Consider the following 24,883-nt stretch of genomic DNA (forward strand, 5'->3'; position numbering starts at 1 on the left):
TCTTATTTGGGTATGAGATGATCTAATAGACTTTGGCCATTTCCTTTTTGATCTAATTTCTGGGATTCTATGATCACTTTTAAGGAAGGTCATTTTCTTGCCTGTCTCACTGCAAACCTTCTTCCTGAAAATTTGTGGCACTTTTTACCACAAAGGGAGGCATTTGCAGAAATCCAACATGGCGGTATTTTGAAGACTCAAAACAGATTTTTCATGGCCATATCTTGCTGTTGCTCCGCTGTAAAATTCCCAGAATACCTGATGGGAGTTTTACATTAAAATTGTATGGTATTTATATCTAGCTATTCTTCAGAGGCTCAACTCATATCCATGCTCTATTCCCAGAGTAGCCTTCTTCCAGTTCTTTAGGGCTACAGTTCAGCTTTACAGGAAATAATAATCGTGCCTACCATACTGTAACTAAAATATTCAGACACATGAATCTTTTTCTTGACTTCCTATAAAAATTTCATTTATAGCTTTATTTTGTTTGTTCTGGTTTGACTATAATATAAACAAGAGTTTATTAAAGTGTTAGCTCTAAGTTGCAGTTCTTTCTTGAGACTGCAAAGTCTTACAAAAAATACTATTGAACTTCAGGGCAAAACCACATATTAACAGAAAAGTGAATAATGAGTCTGTTTTCATATGGATTTTTTAAAGAGTACAGCTTGTAGTTGAACTAAATGTACTGTTTCTTCCACTGCAGCCAGGAAGCCCTCATAGACTTCTGACAGCGCCGCCAAAAAATTAATGCTTCAGCTGTTTAAAAGATATCGAAAGCTTGTATGACAATTGTAATCTCTTCCAGGAATTCCCTTTTCCATTTTCCGTCCCTATAAAAACTGATAGCAAATGCTTATATGGTAGAAACAGAAAGTCAGAGGTATGTTACAAAGTGGTGTGCATTGCTTCCAGCCTCACGAGATGAGGCACAACATCTCCACGGTGGGCCAACAAACATGGGCACTCCATTGTGTAAGTAGTATTTGCTTCAAGGATTACCCGCTTGCCAGGGTAGTGCAGATTTAAATGTTTGCTGAGCCATTTTTGAGTTTTTACATAACGTGGCACCCAGCAGAAGAGCTGTTGGAAATGGCTGGGTAGGAACTCAAAGCAGTGACCAAGGAAAGACAAACCCAAAGGAAGCAGGGAAATAACGCTGCATGTGCCAGCATCAGCTGACATAGCAGAACTGAAGGCAAGGGAAAGCGGTATCAGCCCGACTTCTCACAAATTTCTGTCCTCACTTTTACAGGCAAGATGATGTGACAAACTGAAATGAAATACAGCTTGAACTTTTGTTCTGAAGCATATCAAAAAGGCGCTGAAACATCGACTCAAATGTCAGAATTGCTCCTTTTTCTGTAACAAATTCCCAGGACAGCTGTTAATAGTACTCTGTCTTTTAAGGCTAATCTTTAATAGTATTCACTGATACATAGTTCGAAATATATACCATTACTGTGGCTGTGGTGGTAGTGGTTTATTCTTCTCTAATGACAGAAAGGAGATACTGCGTTATGAACAGTGAGATAATTAAAGTGGTTGTCAATAAAAAAGTGACTGTGTTTACAGGGTACCCTTGCATTTAGCAAATGCCGATTAGAGAAATGCCACTTCATGTGCGCGATGGGCTATTAGTGCACAAACGCTTGTACAGTTATGCGCTGGGTCAGGAAAGCAAGTTACTTTTCACCTCACAGCCATTATTTTAAAGCAGACACAACTATCAGGCACACAACTATCAGGCCTTGCAAAGGGGAGCAGCAAAGTAATGAGTGTTTGAAAATGCAGGCTAAGAAGAAAAAAAGTCAATGTAACAAGCCTTGGCGTTGTAGGAGGTAATTTTTACCATGTCTACACTACATGGATTGGAAACATAATGGAGATGCAACCATTTTTTTCTACCACTTCAATAAAGGTAACGTACGGCCACGTTGTTCTGGTGCTTGGAAAAGGGAAGACAATACACATTTTTGTCAATTACCTTGTTTGGTACTGAAGTGCTTGTAGTCCACGTGCCTTTGGAAAGGAGTTTGTGTACATCCTTCTGTTGTGCTGCCAATGGTCTGGTATCACCAACATCTTCCTCTATACCCTGCTCTCAGCTCTTGTGTGTCTCTGACTGACTTCAGTAAATGAAATAAAGGGCAGTTCTGCAAGTGACCTGGTGCAAGACGTGGCCTTGGGTGTTTATTACTCACACCTGTTTCTATGTGTTCTATTTGGTATTTTATTTCGCACATTTTGCCTGAAGCTTCATTAGATGGAAGTCTAAAGAGGCAGAAGGCTCTGTGGGTGCTGTGGCTGTCTCAGGTGTGTACAGGATAGCTGTGCTGTGTGTGGATTCCTGAGTTTTGCTGAATGGCTGCCAGGTTTGTCTTCCTTTCTGATGTGGTTGCCATCCATGCTTCTGCTGGCTTCTTGCCAGGTCATAAGAAAGCACACACTTCAGCAGGGATTGTGTTATTGTCGGTGATCTGGACCTTTGTGCTTGCTTGACCTCATACCTCTAGGAAGCTCAGCTGGCAAATATAGGGCAGACCTATGTGGCAACACCCTCTGGGGTGTGTGGGCGACCTAGGTTGTCCTGCTTCCATATATGCTGAGATATTTTCATTGACATGCTCTTTTCACAGGTTTGAAATCTCTACAGCTTTGAAGTACCAGCTCTCCCTAAAGAGGAAGCACTGTGCTCACCCGAGGACCTGCTGGCACCCAGCATCTGCTGGGGTAGGACAGGGTGTGCAGAAGTTAAATGGAGAGTGTTAGTTTGAAAAATTACATGAGGTCACCATCCTTTTAAATCGGTTTACACAGATGGCTGGTTTGTTGCTTTGTCCTTGCTTAATAGCAACTGTTTATGGAAAAACGAATTGCTTTGCAGAAGGAGGTCCAAAAGCTAATGCTGTTGTTTCCCTCACTGAAGATCTTCATGTCGTTATGGGCATACAAAGATTTGGCCTGAAATGGAGATTAATTATGAAATGCACAGTGAATAATTAACTGTTCGACTTCTTCCTGAGCTCTGTAGCCACCAGGTTAGAAATGATTTCCCAAACTACAGGAGATAAGAGGAGGTTATTCCTGGTTTCACAATGTCTGTATTGTTAGGGCTTTGTGCTGTGTGTACTCTGGCATCAGCTGATACCTACGCAAGTCAGGTCCAGCTTCTCATCAAAACCACTTCCTGGGGTTTTCTCGGGTAATGGCAGTGATTCAGAAGACACCGCAGTGCCTCAGAAAGCTGTTTCTTACATGTCACACCCAGACTGTGTGACCGGCAAGAAATGAGGTTCTTGGGAAAGAGTTTGGATCTTAAAAACGCCCACTTTTTTGTTTGTTCTGCATTCTGATGTAGATGTGCATTGCTTGGCTTGTGTCCTACTGACCTGTTCATAGACTCATGTTATGTGTTGTGGAAGATGTAGGAATATGATGTACACGTACATGTGAGGCAGGAGGTTGACACCAGCCTCCAAGCACAGATGCTGATTTTGCATCCACAATTGTTCCTACCTGGCAACTCAGCCCCCACCCCGGGCAACAGGCAGGATTAAAAATTTTTAAAGAAGATAAAATCTAAATAATGGTAATCTGCACTTTTGCAGGACTGCCTACTTAAGAAGCTGTGAGTGAGTTAGAAACACAGATGAAGCCTCTATTCTGTGAGGTGGGTATGTGTTTTTATTACTATTTTGAAAAAGCATAGAAAATTCCAACCATTTGCCTAAACCCAGACACAGAGCTGTTTAAGGGCCATGAATAGAGTCCAGACATTCTCTGCCATGGCATGTGTTCTGATCAGTACTTGCAAATAAGGTCTTTTGCCCTCCTCTGGAAGGAAGCGATCAGTTTTTGCGTTCTGTTAGCATTTGAAGTGGCTCTTTTATTTTTCAGTTTCTGACTGATGGAGTAAGTGACTGTCACAGATACTTTTGCTCCACTGTCCTTCTGCCTCTGTTGTGTGCTGGTCTTAGAACACAGTTTGGGGAGATAACAGTCTGTGATAGGGAAGTCAATGGAAATCAAACGTGTCCACTGGATCCAGACCAAACATAATATGGGGTTCAGAGACGTTCAATACGTTTCATTACTTTTTTATTTTCGCATTTTGTCACAGTCAGATGCACCAGCAGTCTTTTAATAAATCCCCTTCTCGGCTGAGACTTGCAGCTCAGGTTTGCAAACCCATGAGGGCTGGATAATTTGAATAAGTCTGAGAAGTGAAACTGAACATCTGTAGGTACAGCAACTACAGGCAGCAAAACTAGTGAATCCTTGTGATTTTGATAGCCTTTGCCAGTACAAGTTAATGCATGCAAAACCGTCAGCTCTGCCTGCCCTCTGCATGAGCAGCTCAGGCGTGGACCCCCAGTGCTTCCCTGTGCCGGGCTGGTCGTCACCCCTGCTGGAGCAGCCCCGCTCCCAGGGGACTTGTTTTGGGCAGTGGCCTGAAGAAACTCTCTCTTGGGTTCTTGGTTGTTTGTACTAGTTGCTCTTTTGGCTTTGGTAGATAAACGCAGCGAGTGGGCTTCTGCCTCCTGCTTCACGCCGTTGGGATCCTGGACTGGCTGTGGTGAGGAGTTAAGTCAGGGTTAGAATGTGTCTCTAAGGATTTTGGGTTTTCTTTAAACCGGTGTTTGCCTTTAAAAGCCTGTTTTTGAATAAGGTACTTACTCTGACAGTAAGTACCAGAATAGATATTGATAAAATATGAATTTATGCATGCCAGCATTTATCTCTTTTGTGTCTATTCACAAATAACATGCCGAAAATTGACTCTAGCTCCATATGGTTTCCAATCTCTTCCCTCCCCCGGCTGTCAGCTTCTCCTTACCTGGATGAGTAAAAGGGAGCAGCGTGCTGGGCCATGAGCTAAAGGTGGGTGTAGCAGAAAGGTTATATTCAAAATGGTTTTCTCTGGGACATCACTGGCTGCTCAGGTGCCTCTCAGTTCAGATGGAAAATGTGCTGAAAATACAATGCAGTTTGATGCCAGTCTTAGCTTCACACTCTGAAAAAGGAATGAAAGTACTATGTGCAGATTTCTTTTCTGGGTGACAGAGACTGTGCAAAAGCTTTTATTTCTCTAGAAGCTTTTCAGTACACATTATGGCCATTAATTAAAATCACTTATTTTTTAATTTGTTAATGTCAAGCACTGGAACAGGCTGCCCAGGGAAGTGGTTGAGTCACCATTCCTGGAGGTATTTAAGAGATGTGTAGGTGTAGTACTTAGGGACATGGTTTAGTGGTGGACTTGGCAGTGCTAGGTTAATGGTTGGACTTGATGATCTTAAAGCTCTTTTCCAACCTAAATGATTCTATGATTCTGTGATTAATCTGAAATTTAGACTTGGTTGAATTAGAGATGACAGGCCTGCTTGTAATCTATTCAATAGGGCAATAAGAAAGTTGAGATATCTCCACCCCGAGACCTTCCGTTTTCTGAACAGTAGCACCATTTATTTTGCTCAGTTCTGGAGCATGCAAGTTCAAAATCTGTGGTGAGATTTGTAATACAACATTTGATTGAAATTATGCTAATTCTTTGCTGTAGCATAAAATGCTGTAAGATCTTTGGGAGGAAAATGTCCAGTTTCTTCTACCTTGACGCACCTGGAGGCCGAAGGTGCAGTTCTCCCATGTCGCTGCGAGGTGTGCGGTGGGATGGCACAGCTTGCTGCCTCCAAACTGGGAAAGTTATGAGCCAATATTAGGTGTTGCTGCTGTTGATCAGGGTTTCCATTATGACAGCGTTACCTCAGCTCCTGGGGCCACGTGGGTGGGCAGCGAAGTGGCTGCCTTTCAGTTGCTCATGCTCCCGTCAGCGGGTAAAGGGAGCTGAAGTGGTCACAGGTGATTTGGAGGCTTCTTTGGAGATTCCTTTGTGCTGCTGCCTTTAGAAACCAAACATGAAGCCACAGTTTTCTGTCCTGTTAGAGCATTAAGTTATCTTGTCAGATTCAGAGCAGTTAGATCAAGTTTTGAAGATCTCTGGGGGATAAACAGAGAGAGAAGGAGCTAAGGAGGAACGGAAGACAAAAGTGGTTGGAAGAGCATTTAAATGGCAGAAAGTTCTGAAATAATTTACCTCTGCTCTAAACTGGGACAAACCCTTGACAACTCTTGTACAGTAAGATACCGTATTTCAGAACATTTTAAATGTTGCTTCAGTTTTATTCTCCAGAAAGATATTATGATGGCGTGAAGGTATTCCAACTCATCTCATATGTCTTGTTAAATTATAATTCACTGGGTAGCAGAACAATACTGTTAAACTGTTAGTATTGAACTACCTTGTTATATCACAAGGCCTATTACTTTTATTAATCTTCATTTAAACCAGGGACAAAATTTCTATTTTTTATGGAACTTTTCACTTTTATGAAATCAGTATGCTTTTCTTTCAGGAAACCCTTCCAGTATGGAAAGTTTGGATGAGTTACAGTTTTACAAATTTTTTCAACTTTTACTGTGCAGTTTCAATTTTTAAAATGAGTGAAACGTGCCTTCTTTTATTGTCCATAAACCCCATAAATCCCTAGAACTACATATTTATGACTGCATAGGATTTCAGCACAGATAGGGCTGACTTTTCATTTCTGTGAGAATGTTTACAACGAAACGGTCTCAGGAAAAAACCCACAGCTTTTTTACACGTATGTTTTGCGAATATAGGATTTGCATACACTCTGAGCCATGAACCAAAAGCTTCAGATTTAGCCAGCAGAGAGGAAGGAATTTGTCTGCTCTACAGCAAAAGGAAGTATTTGCTGTGTTATTGTAGTACGTGGCCTTTTGCCATCTTTGATAAAGTATTTAAGGGTTGCGCACCCAAAGTCTGCTGCCCTCTTGACCCGTCATCCATCACCAGCTGTAGATGAGGTGGGTGAGACACAGCTCCATAGCAGAGCCATTGTTTCAGCCCCACACAGCTCCTCCAAGAGCGGAAGCTGCAGACAAAGCGGCTCCCTGTGATTCACCACACTGCTCAGCCTCCCGGCATTTTCTCATCTACCTGTACCTTTTCTGGCCCTGCCCTGTGCTGGTCAAGGTGGACAGACACACGAGGAAGCTGTGGGATTGATCTGCTTTCCACTCAGCTTCACTGGGTGTGAACGAGACGAGTGTCTGGGATTTTTTTTTTTTTCTGTATTAAAAAGGAAAACCGGAGACAATTGTCACAGCACTGTGTCTTGGCAATATATTTAAATTCATTTCCCTTTTGACTATTCAACACTGTGATAGACGATGCTTAAAACACTGAATTGCCCATCATTATTCTAGCGCGCTGTGAATTGCCCGGTCTGGGTTTTTTTCCCATCTCTGAAAGCAGTTCTGGTTACAGAGATGCCAGCATCCCCTGTAAGTATGCCAAGAATGTACAGTTATACTTTATACTGCTAAATTAACAGACAGGAATAGTCACACCAAACCAGATTCAGCTCCCAGATGGGAAAGCATCTCCTCTAGCCCAAATTCTAATGACTTTTTTTACATGAGAAAGTTTCACCAATATAGCATACAGTGTGATTTAAAACAAATGCTGTTGTCTCTCCATGTGGGTGACAGGTAACTTGTAGAAGAAAACAGTGATGATTTCTTTGTTTTCAATGACCAACCAGGGGTTGGAAGTGTCTGGACATTTAGGTAGGTTAACTTTTCTCTTAGTATCTTAAACTACTTAAAATTAAAGAGTATTTTTAGTTTATCAGTTGTACTTTTCTGAGCACCGGTTTGAAGTGAAGGCCAGGTCTGATTCTTACTCATTTTTTAATATATGCAATTCTCTTAGCTTTGTGAATTTAGTTATAATTTACCTTGCTGTAAGTGACAGGGGAATGAGTCCTAGATGGCATAACAGGATCAGAAGAGCTGACTTTGATTGTTGCTGTGTGTGGTGCTGATGGCGTGAAATACTCTCAGATGGACATTTCTGTCTCCTGACTAGGAAAGGTCTGTTCGTGAGATGATGAAACCCATGGTCTTTGATGATTTGCCTGTGCCAGCTGGAATACCATGGTGTATTTTGACCCCCTAAAAGTTTTAATGGCAGTGTTATGATGAAATGAAGTAGAAGTTTTATGATTTGTTTCAAAGAAGGGAAAGGGTCTTCCACTTTTTGCGAATGTTTTACCTAAGAGATGCTGAAGTTTGTAGCCTGACTTCTTCTTCAACTGCTGTAGGTTCCTGCCATGAAGCCAAGTGAGATATGTAAGTTCTAGAAGAAAAAGTTAAAAGGGGCAGGCATTCAGACAGAAATACACGATTCTCTGTGGTTGTACCAGACACGGTAAATACCATATCTCCCAGTCATTGCAGGTCTGGGGAGATACTTTAGATGGGATTATTTTGTGCTGTTCTCTGGTTCATGGTATTTCTAGTTTTCAGTGCACTGTACTACTCTATTCCTGTTTATAAATCTTTTAAGTGTGCACATTAAAAAAGTAATTTAATTGTCATTATAATTTATAGTACGCCTGAAGTCGATCACCTAATTAAACGGAAAGAGCAGAGAGTAGTAGGTTCATAAGCATTTATTAAGTACTACAGTATTAATTATGCAGGACTTTTGAACCAAGCAAAAGAGGAAAGAATGGAAACACCAACCTAAAAAGGCTTTCCATTGCTGCCCTTCTCAATTTAATAATGTGAGACACCTCCCCCCCCCCAGCTGGCAGGACAACACTAATGCTTTCTTTTTGTTAATTTTTAATGAAATTATGATGGAGGGTTTTTTTATGGCAATCATTTGCAGCATTTTCCTGTAATATTTTTGAAAGAATAATATGTCCCTGTGCAGGGGCCTATAAATACATGAGTAGAATTGGAAGATACATTTAGAGTTATGGTTTGGGGTGGATTGCGCGGGAACAGACTCTTGGTCATCACTCCTCGGCATCTCAGGCGGGGAGCGGAGCTGGTGCTGGTCCCAGAAGAAGGGCGCCCGGGGGGGGCAGGGGGGGAGGGGGGCAGTGGGGGTGGGGACGGAGCCCAAAAGAGGAGGCTCTGGGTGGCAATGGAGGAGCGGCGGGGATGGGTAAGGACACTGGTGGTGGGAAGGTTTGCTCGCTCTTCGCAGCCTTTCTCCCACCTCTAGCTGCAAACCCATGCCGCCTGGCTGAAAGCAGAGGGTACGAGCTGCTGGCTCGCCCTGCAGGGACTGGGTCCAGGGGGGCTCTGCGAGGTGCTGGGTTGTGGGTCAGAGCCTGGGAATTGGAGGTGCAATATATTAGGGAGCTTGTGGAACAGGGCTATCTTACCGTGTCTGGTTTGTGTTTTGCTGCATCAGATGAACTGCCTGAACACAAGAAGGTGATGAGGATGGAGCAGAAGCCTTAAGTTTTAATTTCTTCTTTTTTCCTGGTTTGTTAGAAAATTAAAACCACTGATAAGACACTGAAGTAGACTTACCTGCATTCCATGTTGTTTCTGGGGTTTTAATTTTAGCCTCAGTGGCTTTTACACGTGAGTGTTGGACATCAAAACTTCTCATTGAGATGACAGAGGGGTCTGATGCTCCAGCTCTTGAGCCCTGGCTGCGCTGAAGTAGCCCACGGGCTTCGGGGGGGGACCGAGTCAGCAGGCAAACGGGCAGCTGCTGGAAGCGTTTCAGAGGTCTGTGGTTTTGCACTGATCCATACAAATGTGGCCAGTAGGCGAACGGTAATAAGCCCATGATGAAGAACAATAAGGGTTTTGAACAGAATGCCGTGTATACTTTGCAATGTTGGTGGTAAGGGCTAAACTGAAATCCCAGGAAAGGAACACCTTTGCCTTTTTCCTGTGAGAACTTGTAGCAACAAAAGCCTCTCTCACAGTTCACAAGAGGTGATGCCTTTAAAAGACCTTTAGGTGAGAGGTCTAAAAAAAAAAGATGTGCAAAACCCCTTCCGTATAAATGGGCAGGAGGGTGTTAGAGATTTACCTACTTGTGCTGTTATCAATTGATGCAATGTATTTGGAACCTAGCTGCACAGGTATCAGCTTATCTTGCATTATATGAAATAGGAATTCATTGGCAATACACAATTACAACATAAGGCCAGCATCTAAAAGCTGGACCTGACTTACGTGAAAACTGGAGAACCAGTTCAATAGATCTTTTTCTGAAAGAAATTTGAGATTGTTTGATTGGAGTGTAAATCCTGCTGAAGGCCATTTTTTTTCACAGTTGTTAATAGGCTGCACTGAACTGACAGCAAAAACAACAAAAAATAAAAGCCAGACCGAACAATCAAGAAAATTTACTGTGTATAGGGTTTTCATTTATACAGAAAACACTGAATTTCTTTGGCCATGAGCACTGCTGTATTCTGTACCGTCTTCTTTCATGCAAGGATGCAGGGGATTGTACACCGAGGCCTGACCCAGCAGTTTAGATTGCAGCACCCTGTCTCCTTGTCCCGTGCACCCACCGAGACACAGGCTTGCGTGCCTTGCCGGCGGGAGACCTGTGGATACCGCTTTTAATCTGGTTATTACTGTAATTACTGTTTCAAAAAGATATAATTGGGATTCCCTTTGCATCAAAGATTTTTTTTTACCTTATATGGAGCAAATCAAATTATTGACAGCTCTTCATCCCAGAACTCGTAATAACCCTGTAATGAGCACAGTCATTATGCTTCAGGTTAGTGCTGCAGCAGCATTATATAAGGAATGTAACTTGACAGTTGTCTGAGGGAAAAAATCATACATATATGTGTATATATGCATATACAAAAAAAGTAGTGGCCTAACCAAGGTCTCAGATGACATAATGCGTGTTGGGTTATATAATTCATGTTATGGTCCCTGAGTCTGTCTTCTGAGTTGCATATTGGAAAGCGTAACGCTTGTCTCTTCCTATCAAACTTTATAGCTATCTCTTTAATATAGAAATTGGTCGTGCCATGCTGTTGTTAAGCATGTTTTCAGGTTCTCGTGCTGGCAATAGGCAGAGTCAGTCCCAGCAGCAGTGTCCTCTCTTTGTTGAAACTGAAAAACTAGAAAACCCAAACCTTCCTCATATTGATTCTGAAAACAAGTTGGATGAGTATTATATTGCAGCTATTCAAAGCAACTGTGGAACGAGCCATTTGGATACCCTCTGCCAATGTTTCGGTGAAAACAGAGGAAAAAAAAGGTCTCCTCTACATGTGTGAGAGCCCCTTCTTTACCACCTTCTTTAGGCATATATATTCATTGGGAAAATAGACTTGTTTTATGTTACAGGCAAGTAATTGATTTAAAGTCCCAGATTCTACTTCAGTACATGCACATTGTGATACAATGGTGTGCCAAATGAATATTGCATTTTAAATCCATGACTGTGGAAATATTTGTGAATCCTCAAGTACTGGAACTGGCACAGATGTTCCGTTGCCGATGGAGAATTTGACCACCCCAGTCTGTCTGTACGGGTTGCTCAGAAGTCACTCAGAGAGGTCTGTGTTGGGCACTAGCAGAGTTAGGACCAGCACGTGCTGGTAGCACATGCTTTGCCCTCGCAGTGTGTGACTCCAGGCAGCCCACCCAATGACTCCCTCTGTGAGCGTGAGCAGGCCACCAGCTTCTCCTGTGCTCTTGGACCTCCTCTGTGCTGGGAGCACAAGCGTGTCACGGTCATTAATACGTATCAGACGAAGGCTGTTATTTAAAAATCAAAGTATATGGTGCCCTTGCCGTGACTGCAGCCTGCCCAGGCTTGCCAGAAGCAGCTTTTAAGTTGCTTTTAAGTCCTGCTACTGGAACTTAGCATGGCCTTAAAGGCCTTCAGACGCTCTCTATAAATGCTCAGGTAAACTTGGTGTTGATGAGGCTTCACTCCCAGCAATGCCTGATGGAGGTGACATACATTTATATAAGGAAGTAACACTCCTTGTTCAAATTTGGGTGGAAGTTCCCTGGAATTACAGAGCACATCCTGAAGAACAGCAGGATTGAATTCCAGCTGTCTTATTAATGTGCGTATTGATCTTGTATGAGTGATTTTCTCAAGGTGTTTCTTGGGAGAACAATATTAAATTTGAAAGAACAAATATCTATAAAGATTGGATATTAGGGAAAATTTCTTCACTGAAAGGGTGGTGAGGCATTGGAACAGGCTGCCCAGGGAGGTGGTGGAATCACCATCCCTGGAGGTATTTAAAAAATGCATAGATGCAGTGCTTAGGGACATGGTTTAGTGGTGGACTTGGCAGTCCTGGGTTAATGGTTGGACTTGATGTTCTCAAAGGTCTTTTCCAACCTAAATGATTCTATGATTCTAAAGCAGGAAGATGTGCGATGACATACTTGTAACTTCAAGCCTCATAAAATAAATTCCTAACTAGACGGTGCAAATGTTTCAAATCCTCTTCAGCCCACAAAATCATCAAATAATAAATCAAAATAATTACCAAAAGGTAACCTCAATTCACAGGACTCTTCAGGAAGGTGGAAAAGCCCAAAGTCAAGATGAAAAAGTATTTGAGACAAGAAGCCCAGGTACATTGAGTCTGGAGAAAGTGTGAGAGCTTTAACTGCACATATGTGTGCAAAAGGGCTGGAAAGAACAGGGCAAGGTACTTTCACATGTCATTGAAGAGAAAGGGGGAAGAATACTGCGGCTGAGCTGCAGCAGGGAATACTTTGCTGGACTGTTCGATACTGGAAAGGGGTTACTACTACACAACATTTAGGTCAGTGGAGCAAACTGCCATGGGAGGGTGTGGAGTCAGTCATGGCTAGACTAGATGTGTCTATTATAGATGATCTAGGATGACCCATTTAGAGGTGGCTTCCAACCCAAATGTTTCTGTGATTTTTGTTCTCTTCAGGTACCACTCTTACCAGATTAACTTGTTCTTCCAGTTAGTATGTGAATTATCATGGCCCTATTGACAAAAAAGCCCTCTGTGTTAAGAACAGCATATAAGCTAGAAATATTACCAATATTACTTTACATGTTATAGCACATGTAAAATGCCAAATAATTATTACATAAACTCAATAGTGTTTGCGTTTATGAGTAATCTCTTCAAATCTGTGTTAAAATATCTTATAAATTTGTAGTCTATTCTTAAAGCATTTTGTTTTCTTCCTTAGAATAAAACTTTTTTTTTTCCCGCACAGAAATATCTCCGTATTTTAAAGAAGGGAAATGTATAAAATTTCAGAGAATAAAATTACACATGACGTGAGATACACTCTGTGTCCCTATGACCACACAAACTACATCTCTCCTACAAATGTTTGTCACAGGGCTAGTTCCCAGAGAAGGGTTTAGAAGACCTACAGATCAGTAAGCTGATGCATGTGTGTTTATGTGCACATGTGCATACCTTTAGGTAATAGTATTGAGTATTGAGTCTTACTCAATAGTTACTGTAGTCAGTGGAATTTTTAATTTATCCCAGGGTACAGAAGGCATGTTTTCTGTATTCCAGGTTGTGATTTCTTTTATGACACTATATTGTTCAAAAGCAGGCTCTGTTAAGTAGTTAAAACGGGTGCATGGGGAAAGATTCACAGTTATCAACAGGAGAAGCATAATGTATAGCTAACCACTCATAGCAGGGAAAATCATTTCTCTTGGGGCTCAGTCCAAGTTCCATTGACTTTTATGATACTTGGATCCAGCTTTCTAATCATGTTGCTGTGGTGATCTGCAAACCCATTGGGGACTTTAGTGCTCATTGCTGGGTCGAGTCATGATGAAGTAGTATGAAAAACACTGGAACATAGGTGCTGAAACCTAGATCTGCAGTTCATGTTGAGGATTTCTTTGATTTGTCAGAATGAAAGAAAAGGGGTATCCCCAGCAAAGTTAATTCTGACTCCAGTTACTTATCCTCTTTAAATCCCATTTGAGACTAGTGTAGGACTGGTGTATTAGTAAGCAGTCCTTAGAGAAGTGGTGAGAAGTGCTTCACCATATCATAAGGGCACACTAGGCAGATCAGGTCGAGTGAGCCTGCCCGGAGCCTTTTCCTGGGGTCTCCTAATTCTGCTTGTCTCCTGTGAAGCAGTCCTGATAGACAAATAGCTTTCAGTGCTTGCTCTTTTATCATTTAAGCAGTTTCTGGTGGTCACAAAGGTTCTGAAACAGTGTGATAGTGGTTTGGGATATAACTGACTGAATTTTAGTATATCTGTTGTAACTTCCTGAAGCAAAGATGGTGGCATTCATCTCTGGAAACACTCAATGGGAATCTGAATAACTCTTTGGAGATGCAGAATTCAGTAGGGTTTTTTTGTCCTTCTTTCTCTAACTTACCACCTTTCTTAGTCTTTGTGTCTGAGTTTCTGAATGATCACTATTGTTTGCTGTGTCTTTTTTCCCTCACAAGAAGCCTTTAACTTGATTTATTATGTTTCTTAGCAGTGGCATTATCTTTTCCTGGCAGAAACATTTTTGCTGCCTAGCATGTTGACTGTGTTATCTGGAAGCGTTTTTAGGTCCCATGCGCTTTCTTGGCTCCTTTCCTAGGGCAGTTTTTCCTCAGCTGGCCTTGCTACGGTCAGTGTGGCCTCTCGCCATTTTCCTGTTTTTAGTAATTTTGAGCAGCACCCCTAACGCAGAATCAAACCTTGAGGTTTTAAGGGGACAAATGTCAATGAAATTGCCAGCTTGCCAGTCCTTAGTCTTTTGCTTGCAGCTACACTAAAGCTCTGGTGAACATAGCAGAGAGAGAAAATAGCTTAAACCCCTTTTTTCCATTTGTCTGTTTCCTGGGGCAACCAGACCTTGAACATACCTCAGGTTAATAGGAAACACCCTCAGAAACCAGGTTTAGCTAATCCCTGCCAGTCTCTGTAAGTCAGCCATAAGGCCTCTTTCTGTCATTTAGTGGTAGGGTACCCATGTGAGTTGCCACCTGACTTTTGGACACAGACATGAATAAATTCAGTGGAGGCTCTGCTCATCTGCATTGCCATTGGTGTTTAAAAGTCAGTGATTTTCTTCTCTAAAATATATTGCTTTTTAGTGACCTCTCTGGGGTAGTGAATAAAGGTAGTTTAGAGAGGGATTGCTTTAGTATGTTGTTTCAGTCTTTATTTTATTCTGACTTTGTTGTCTTGGCTATCACAAAAGGGTATCAGGGTGGTACTTTGCCCACAACAGCATCCGTGAGTCCTGAAAATTCACGATAAAACCTGTGTGTCTGCCCCAAAGTAATGAGTCTTCTGTCAAGTACCACATCATGGCAACATCATTGTTACTTAGGGCTTTTAAGTCCAGTAGGGTTGCTGGTAAGCATACTTCTTCAGTTAGTTCTGTAGTGATACAGAAAGCAAAACTTTCTATATTGCATTTTCTATAACTCTTCATCTATGCTGTAGGTCTCGGGGAGTGGACAGGTGGCAAGGGGCCACAAAGGTTGAAGATGACACTCTGCCCATGGACTGTCATTGCTTACTAGCTGGAAGTTTACTACTCCACCACTTTGCTTGTTGAAAGAGCATTAGAAGTGCTCTGTTCCTTACTCCGGGCAAAGTCATCTGAACTGGCCATGGTTGCAGGTCAGTGGAGGGCTGACATTGACTGAGGCAGGAAACATGAGCCTGTAGCCAGTGAAGAGCAAGTGGGGACAGGAGCCAGGAGCACCTCCAGCTTCCACAGCTGGAGGAAGAGGGCTTCTGTCACAGGTCTTAGGCAGCAGCAGTTTTCCTTTAAATGAGACATGCTGGGGTAGATCAGATAGCTACAGTCTTTTATGTTGTGTTTTACTACATGATACTATAGAAAACTGGTTGAAATTCATATGCAAAAGTGTACCAGAACCAGTCTTGTAACTGTACTTGCAGGAGCTTTCCACTGTCCTCCAAACCCTAGCCCTTCATCTGAGGTTATTCTCCAGGCTGTTGATCACATTTGTAAGAGCTGCAGTGTTCTCAGCGATGATTGAGTCAGGACCATCAGTTGTTATTTCCAGGTCTTCAATTTTCTTTTCAGCCTCCTGCCGTTTTAATCCCAAACCTTCAGGCTTCCTGTCCGTGGAAACCATAGTAGTCTGGATTAGGTCCAACCTTCCAGAAATACATACTGCATGCCTTGTAAAGAAATTAGATAATACTGGGTGCCCAAGGACCACAGCCCTAAACGTTGCCAAACCAAAGGCAGGTAAAGCTGGTAAGCCCTTTTAACAGGCTGGAAACCATGTATGAATATGCTGCCAGATCCCTCGCTGATCTTAATTTCCTCAAGGGCATGTTAAAGTCACTGCCCATTCTCTTATGAAAATCATAGACAACAGTGGTAAAATCTTTAATCTCTTGGATGATTGTGACCATACCATGCAGCACACCTGGAAAATATCTTTTCGCACAGCTCCTTAAAGCAGATCCACAAATTCCTTTTAAAATACATCTTAAATCAGCTGTGGTTTTCATCATCTGAGTGAATTTGTTTTCTTAAAGCTGCCCATATAGTCCCCGGCACTTGGTTTGGCATAATTTTTCCCATGTCGCTGAACATCACAGTCCTCCCTTCTCCATCCAGGGAAAAGGCTGTGCCTGCAGAAGCAGTGGCACCAAGCCCACCGTCCGCTTCCCCCTTCCCGCAGCTCCGGGGAAGGGTGCTCAGCCTGGGCTGAGCCTCGCTGCCATGGGCAGGGCCGGCTGGGTGAGCTTTTTCCATAACGATGGTGGAGCAGCAACTGGCGTCAGTCGTAGGCGTGCTGGAGACTTTTGCTTGTAGAAATACCATAACCTTTCTGAGCAGGGCATGTGTGGTGAGACATTTTATATCTCCATTTCTGCAAAAAGTGAACCAGAAGGTAAGATTCCTGTTAGTGGCAGAAACTAGTAATTGAAGTCTCTGCAAAGAACTTCTCACTCCAGTCAAAGGCAGAATATGCCTGTTTTAGACATTTTTGCTGCCGTAGCTGTCTTGGCCAAAGGCATAGAGAGGCTTGATCCTTGACTTGATCTGCAACTGACACAAAAGCTCCCACTGTGGATATGTGTAGGACAAACCTTTAATTTTACTGAAACACTTTTTACTTGCTGGATGAGGGAAGAAGGACCTCAGGAAAAAGCTGTGCCAGCAAGTAGCGTGATTTTGCTGGTACAAGTGAAGGCTGTGCTGGGAACATACAGTCAGTACAGTTTGCTAGGACAGCTGCACCAGCAGAGCTATCCTATTCTGAATACAGCCTTGTCTTCTGTTCCAGTTTGTCATGCATGATTTATCTTTCTGTCACCTCTTCAGGTCCCTAGGCACCTCTCACCGTAAAAAGAAATTAAAGCACAATACAGATGAGTCTGCTCTGTATTGGAGTCTTGACCTTTAATATATCAGGTTTTCATATTGCAACTTTCCCAGCAAATAGGCTGTCCTACTAGAACTGAGGTTGCTTTAGTGATCTGCAGAGGTCCCGCCTCCGCCATGCTTCAGTTTTACTTGCTTCCACCTACAAACTCTCAAGCTGCCTGAAATGCCTTTGAGAGGAGATAAAGTTTTCAGATTGCCTGGCAGATCATAACCATGAACTCTAACGGTCCAATAAGGAAAAAATACAAACATCAAAAATCAGAGAAAACAGCCTGGCAACCCAAGTGTCAGAAGAATTGCTAATTGCTTGATGTTTTTTCCTGTTATACCAGTTTAATTTTTATCAGACTTTGGGGTTTGTTTCCCCCCCCCCCCCCCCCCTCCTTGGTGCTCTCATTACATTTTCCTTCCTTTCTGAAAGAAAGCATTTGCATCTTGCTCTGTGCTTTTGTGGCAGTATTCCTCCTGAGCCAGACCGGTGTGTCGCTCCGATGGCGGGTTCGCAGTCAGACTCCTTAGGTCGATAAACCATCTTAGTTAGTTGGTGAGTATACCAGATCTGAATTTTCAAAATCCACAGTTGCACTTAACATACCACAGAGGCCAAAACCTGATGTAAATTTTAAGAGGCACCAGAAGAACTGCTCAGTATTTCAGTCATAAAGCTTTGCCAGTGTTACCTTTTGACCAGATCACTGTTTGATTGGGTTTTGGTCTCATGTTTTTCTCTGCAGCTATTGAAGGTGCAGGGTTTTTTCTGCCCAAGAGAAAGACAACTGTGTCTTTAAAGAAACAAAACAACTGTGTCAACAGATGGGAGAGAAAATGCTGTGTCTGAAATAGTGCTAGGAATAAACCATGTTAAAAATAGGTAGTCTTGCCACAACTGTTTCTTTGGCCAATGTGGAAATCCTTCTTTCCCATACTAGCGTGTATCAAAACCGTACTAAAAGCCTGCTAGAAAAACTGCCAAATTAGTCTATAAAACGGTTGCTAGAACAGTAACAACCTTTTTCCTGCCTAATTGTAGCAGTCACGCTAGTAAAGGAGAAACACTAAGGAAGCTGCGCTGCTGCAGGAGAGCTCTGAACAATTTCTGTGACTGACCTCTGGCCAGCAGCAACTGAAACACAGGTCTTGCACTTGTGGGTATAGATTTTAATGATGTGACCCCCTCTTACCACCCCCAACAGTACTAGGATAACTGGGATACCAGAGGGTATCAGAATTTTTCCCTTTCTTAGAAGTGTTGTTTCACTCGTAGGTATGGAGAGAAGTAATTTTCTGTCCCACAAACTACCTGGGGAGAACCCATGGCAGTTTGGCTAACAAGTTGTGCTTTTTTTTTTTTAAAAAAAAAAAAAAATCCCTCCCCAAAATAGGAAAGCAAGCTGAACTACACTTAAACATGCTTGTTACTAGCAGAATTACAGCTGCAGTTTAGACATTGCATTTCTGCTTTCCATCTGTTGTCTCACTTATTTTTGCTGTCTGTCTCCTTGCTTTCAATTTTCTTTTCTGTTGTCTCGGTTTATCCAATTTTCAGGGCTGGCCAGCCATTTCAGCATTATCGCTGTCCTAATGGCTGTAAGGAAAGCAGAGAAGCTCTTCGCTAAATGATTTTATTTTTTTTCCACAATGCTTTGTTTCGTTCGTTTTTGTTTGTGCTCGGTGCTCCATGTTGTGTCATCTGGGAAGAGAAGAGTTCTTTGCATAATGTGTATTTTGCTGGAGTTGTTTGATTTCTACAAACATTTATACTCTGCAGCTCACAGTGCCTTTGGGGCAGGGACAGATTGTAATCTCAAACAGAACAAATCTGAGGGTTGACCCCACGCTGGCTGTCTCTGGTAGCCTGGAGGAGCTGGAGAACAGGTAGAGCCTGGCCCACAGCACTCTCCTCTCCTGTCCACCCCAGCCTTCGGCCGGGGGGACCCCCTTGGGAGGAAGCAGCCTTGGGGAGCTGAGCGTAATTTAGGGCAGCCCTGCGGCATTTATAATTGATTCCCGATCTCTGAGACAAAATGCAAAGATAGATAAGGTCCCTTCATCTGGGGAGAAGGGCAGAGGTAGGTGAGTGGTGCAGCCTGCTGCTGAGCGTAAATTCCCTGTGACGGGTTACAGCCCTGCTGTTTGCAACAGGCTTTTCCTTTCCCACTTGTCTGCAGTCGAGGAATGCTCCTGGGGATCCGTGCTTGCCTGGAAGTTGTCTCTGTTAGAGTAATGGTGCTTCCTAAGACAAAAGAAAATTTAAAGGAAAAGAAAAGGTTTCAGACAACTTTAGAGGCTTCCCAGTTACTTCAGTGCACCAAGAAAAGGGCCACATTCCTTATCAAAGCACTGTTTGTTATATCATTATGCTTTCCGCATTCCCACAGGAGGGAAATGGAAATAGAGGAGTTGAAATGCCCATTATTTTCCACTCTTCTTCCAGTCGATAAGAAAGCTCCCGATTCACTCGTGAAAAGGCTCAGAGAGGCCCATCAAATATTCTGGATGTACTAGATTTCCTATGGTAGCTTCTTACCCCACCTTTTCTGTGTTACCTCCTTTTGCCTCTGTGGTCCTCGGCAACCCGTGGGTAGCATGTATGTATGCACGTATGTGTCTGCTCCAAGGATACGCCACATGGCTTTTTTAAATTTGTTTTTGCTTAACCAATCTATGATGAGTTAAAAATACTAGCGCTTTACATGCATAAGTGACAGTTTGATTAACAGCTGGATTCTACCTTCTTCCAGCATGAAGAGCTCTAAAGGAAATGAAGGGGAGTTTTGTGCAACATCCTCACTCTGTGAAAAACCCATATGCAGAACGGTGCACGCTACCTATTCACTGTTGACTTGAGCACATGCTTTGCTTTGCTGAATTGGCTTTACAGATTAGAGATGGAATTAAGCATATGCTTAAATGACTTGCTTAGCAGTGGCTGAGGTTCCGTAATTTGACTGCTGGAGGTTTCCCATTGAATTCAGTGAGAGTAGACTCAGGCCACAGTAGCGATCAGATCACAGAGAGGTGATGCAGTTGTAATTGGCATGATACGCCAATTAAAATTTATTCCCTTTGTATTGTAAAATGAGGTTTTGCTTTCTTGTTACTGCCAGTTTCAAATTATGATTGTGAATTGTGGTCAAGTTAATATGGTTTCATGGGACAAGTATATAAAAATATTTTTGCTTCAGCTATAGCAATATATAGCTAAAAGCTCCCCTGTAGCTGTATCCAGGCTAGCTGCATGCTGTTGCATTGCCTCATTTTTCAGACTGTTTCATCCTTGTGTTGGACACCGAAATCATTATAATCATTATAAAACCTTCACTGGCAGCATTTAATAGCATATATTTAGAATGTGAAATAAAGAAACCAGACATTTGTGATGCACCAATAATCTATTAGTTATTTTTTAAACTCCATTCCTCCACATATGTGAGAGAATAAAATAGAAGTTATTAAAAGAAGTGTTTTTAAAAAAATCTTTATATTTATGACCATTTGGGGTTTTTTTCTTTAACATACCAGCTTGTTTTCTGAGAGTCAATAGTGATTTGCAGGAGGTGAAAAATTGCAAACAAAGCTAAGTAGAACTTCAAGTTGGCTGTTGAGCCAAAAGTGTGATTCAGGAGCTGAAAATATCTCTGCACTTCATGCATCAAACTCAAACACTGTGCTTTGGCAACGCCCCCCGGATTAGAAGCAGAGTTTGAGGTCATTCCTCCTCCAGCCTGCCATGTATGGATAGGGCCCACGCTCATGACAAATTACTGCCTTACTGAGCACACGCCAAGAGCAGAGTGACATCAGTGCAGAGGGATCTTGCCTCATGGAGGAGGACCAAAAACTCCACTGCTGCCTTTCTCGTGGCTGTCTGTGACCTGGAGGACCAGCGTGGCAGTACAGGGAAGGAGGACACTTTAAACAGTCCCTTTCTAGATGTGGCAACAACAAGGGATAGTGAGGTGGAGCATTTGTCTCCTTGTGAAGAAGTCACACAGCATCCAGCAGATGTGCCAGCGAAGTGTGTGGTCAGAGGTGTTTTAGTGGACCATCCAGATTTTTAAGACAAACTATCAGCTGCCAGTAATGGTTCTTCACTGTGGCTGCTGACCTGAACCACCAGCAGCATACCCTGTGCCGTACAAGCTGTCTTTGCAACCAGGAGCATAATGCCAGAGACTGATCTTAGCTTATCGGCTGCAAATCCAGAGTGCCTTGAATGAAGTCTGTGCTTTGGCTTAACACGATCTCACCGAGGTCTTAGTTTTATTTTATAGAGAACACTGGCTTAGATTTTGCAGGTAACAACAACCGAAACTCTGTAAACAGACCCCAAGTTCTTAGATCGTTTTCCCCGCTGACAAAATTCTGTTGTTCCCAGCCACCACACTTCCCTCCTGGTATCCTGCATATCTGTCAAGTTGCCAGCTTCTCAGGGGCAAGTTAGCTTTCATCTACCACTGGGACTGTCCAGCACTGCTGCCATCGCTCTGCCATGGCCTTGAACTTGGAATGGTTTTTCCATGGAGATGATTTTGACAGCTCAAGTGATTGTCATGGGCTTGTAGGACACCTGCTGCTTTGCAGCCTGCCTGCTTGGCAGCTCTGAGTGGCTCTGCCTCAGTTTCTCCTTTGTTCCCAATGCACGGGTGTCATAGCAGTGTAGTCATTCAAAAAGGGAAGGAAAAAGCCAAGGCAGTCAGTGTAGGATGTTCCTCATGGTGATTTTGCTGAAGCCTGTTTAGATCACTGAGAGCATGAGTTTTACCTGGAATCCTGTTTTGGTCTCGACTGAGACCTGATGTTTTTGCCTTCTCTGCCCACTCTCGAAGGATCGCCAGATGTACTCACATCCTGCCGCCAGCTGCCTGCACAAACAGCCCTCTTCTCTTGGCAACAGCAGGGTAGGCAAACGGGTTGAGCAATGTGTGTGTATGGACACTCTGTCAGTTGTCAGCCTGACCATTGTCTAAAGGCATCAAGCCTGGATAGTGAGAGCACTGATCTCAGCTGGCAGCATCTAAACTGTTATTTGCAGTGAGGTTATGGCCCTGTACTTAGGGGGATGTGCTCTTGCTAATTTAGCTCCTGGCTGAAGTGGGAAAAAAAAAAGTAACCCAAAATCATAGTTCAGTGGTGGCAGCAAAATAAGATCCTGTGCAGTGGGCTCTGGGGATAGAGGAGATAATGTAGGGAGGATCCAAAGAAGAAATTCTGTGTTTGATTTTAATAAAGTGAATCACCTAGGTGTAAAGTAAAACAAAGTTCATAGGTGATGTTCCAAAAGGCATTTGGCATGATACTTCTTTTAGGTAAATTTTGTTCTGATTGCTACCCTTTTGCAGAGCCTGAGTGACAATAAAACCAGCTCTACTAACACACATGTTAGTAAATACAGCTATTTTTTTTTATATACTGTCTATACATACACGCATATGCAGATGCACATATGCACATATACATACATATATATGTATATGCACACATATATGTATGCATATCAATTAATGCTTGTATAGATTTTAACAAATTAAAATTTTACAAAGGTTTCTTCATGCTCTTTGCATCCAGATCTGCAAAATGGTGCTAGCATGCAGGATAGCAAAATGGAGAAAAGCTGTCAATAAAGAGAATTTAAATGGGCTATTACACTCCTATTGAGAAAAATGTGGAAAAAAAAAAAGCATAAATACTGAACAATCAATTAGGTTTAAAAAGTCTTTCTGTTTTAGTAATGAAGACAAAAATGTTTACAGCATAGAGACATTTGATTAAAAAAATAAATTATATCCCTTTAACTTTGGAGTTAGTTCAAGATTTGATCCATTAATTTCACCAAGCTGCTTGTAAGAATACATATCTCTGCAGTATTGAGAGCTGCCAGAATGACCTGGAATTAAGAGGGTAAAGGTAGAGACACTGTATTTTGATTCAGCTATTCACAGGTGATTTGTGTGAACGCATTAAGAACACCAGTAAAGTAATGGGAATAATTTTCTTCCACTTTTTCCATATTCAATTGCATATGGTATGATTGCATTTGATCAGGACATGAACATCATTTCTCAGATGATTGGGTTCTGCCATTGATCATAAGAAGTCAATTTAAAGTATGACATTGCTTTTACCTTCCTCAAGTAGGAAGACATTTTTGCTTCTAGTCTTAGCTGCTGTAGCTATCAAATTGTGTGTATAATAAATTGTGCTTTGTTTAGAGAGCGATAACTGTAAAATATTGCCCATTCGGAGAAAAAGTACTGAGATTGAGATTGATGCCTGGAGCTTAATGCATCATACAATGCAATCAAACAAATTTAGGCTTCTTTCTTCTCCCGTTACAGACCGTAATTCACAGAGCTCTCCAGACTCTGTGTTTGAAGAGGTGAAAGGGGGCAAAGAGAACAGTAGAAAATCCACACAGACTGGATTCATAGTCTCTACATACTACAATACGGAAGTTTGCATGGACCGTTCATTATTTTTAGTAAGAAAGCATCTATAAAAGGGGATTTGAACCCATTGAGAAGTGGGAGATTTGCATATAGCCTCACTGCTTTGAGTTACCAGACATGAATTCAAGCCCTTGGGTGGTATGCTGTAGAAGTATGCACATTTTTCTACCTGTGTTGCCTGGCTCTTCTTTGGTATGAATAATCCTATATAATCCTGGGTGCAATTTAAATGGCACCTGGTTTTCTTATGGACCTGGTCAAACTGGAGCTTAAGGGAGATTCCCAAACCATGGTAAGGTACAAAGGTACAGTCTGTGTAGGAATGCTCTCAGCTGCAAGACAGTTAAGGAGTAACATGGGCATGGCTTTATTTGGTCTTTCTTTGTAGTCGTGAGGTAATTTTACCCATTTATTGTGCTATTTCAGAATCTTTAATTAGCAGTAAAATAAATATTATCCAGTTTCTTTCCCTAAACTTAAGTTTCTAATTAAAATACACATGAGATTTCTGGTATTTTTTATTTTGTGAAGTGCATAAGATTCTCCCTATCACACGCCCCTACCCCCAACCGACCTCACAATGTCGGTATAACAGATATATAGGAAGTAATATAAAATAAAGTCCTTTTTCTTTTTGCTCCATGGAATGAATTAATCTTTATGGCCAGCTGATGCTGATGCCTACTGCTACATTTTTGTTTCACCACTAACAGTGTAGTTTTAAAATTACAAAATGAGCATGGGTGTTGCCAAGGGAGAAGCTAGGAGTCTTTCAAAAGCAGATGGTGTAAGAGTCGTTATCAAAGTACTTCTGCCTGTGTGTTTCCAGGTCCCGTGTAAAAGGCTAATCCCCGAGTGTCTGAGATACAAAGTTCAAATAAAAAAAAACCCTCTTCCAAGCAGTAGGACATGCTGTGCTTCTCATACTCTCATATCCCTTCTGATGTGCTTGTTTAATCGTAGTCTCCACGGATGGCAAACAACTGCAGAAGTTTAGGAGAGTCATGACCAGATATGACCACGTACTAGCAAACGATCGGCAGTGGTTGCTGTGCTGCCTGCCTTGGGCGGGCGGGCGCTGAAGGCACGCTCATTTGCTTCTGCTGCCAAAGAACCAAGGATTGCACAAATTTTTACTAATGCGGTGATAAAAACAAATTAAAAGTTCCTGGGTTTAGTATCA

At 42.2% G+C, this 24,883-nt stretch overlaps 1 protein-coding gene across 3 annotated transcripts in view; it reads left to right on the top strand.

Moving 5' to 3' along the window:
- The window catches only part of HIVEP2 (HIVEP zinc finger 2), a 126,780-nt gene that overhangs the window by 43,888 nt on the left and 58,009 nt on the right, over positions 1–24,883 (top strand). For 2 of the 3 annotated variants that reach the window (XM_040597322.1, XM_040597321.1), the window contains exon 3: positions 3,615–3,676. The exons of the other annotated variant lie outside the window; for it this stretch is intronic. The gene's annotated coding sequence lies outside the window, so the exon portion shown is untranslated. The remainder of the gene's footprint in view (positions 1–3,614; positions 3,677–24,883) is intronic. 3 annotated transcript variants of the gene reach the window in all.

The sequence above is a fragment of the Falco naumanni genome, chromosome 6, assembly GCF_017639655.2.
Source record: "Falco naumanni isolate bFalNau1 chromosome 6, bFalNau1.pat, whole genome shotgun sequence".
Taxonomy (NCBI): Eukaryota; Metazoa; Chordata; class Aves; order Falconiformes; family Falconidae; genus Falco; species Falco naumanni.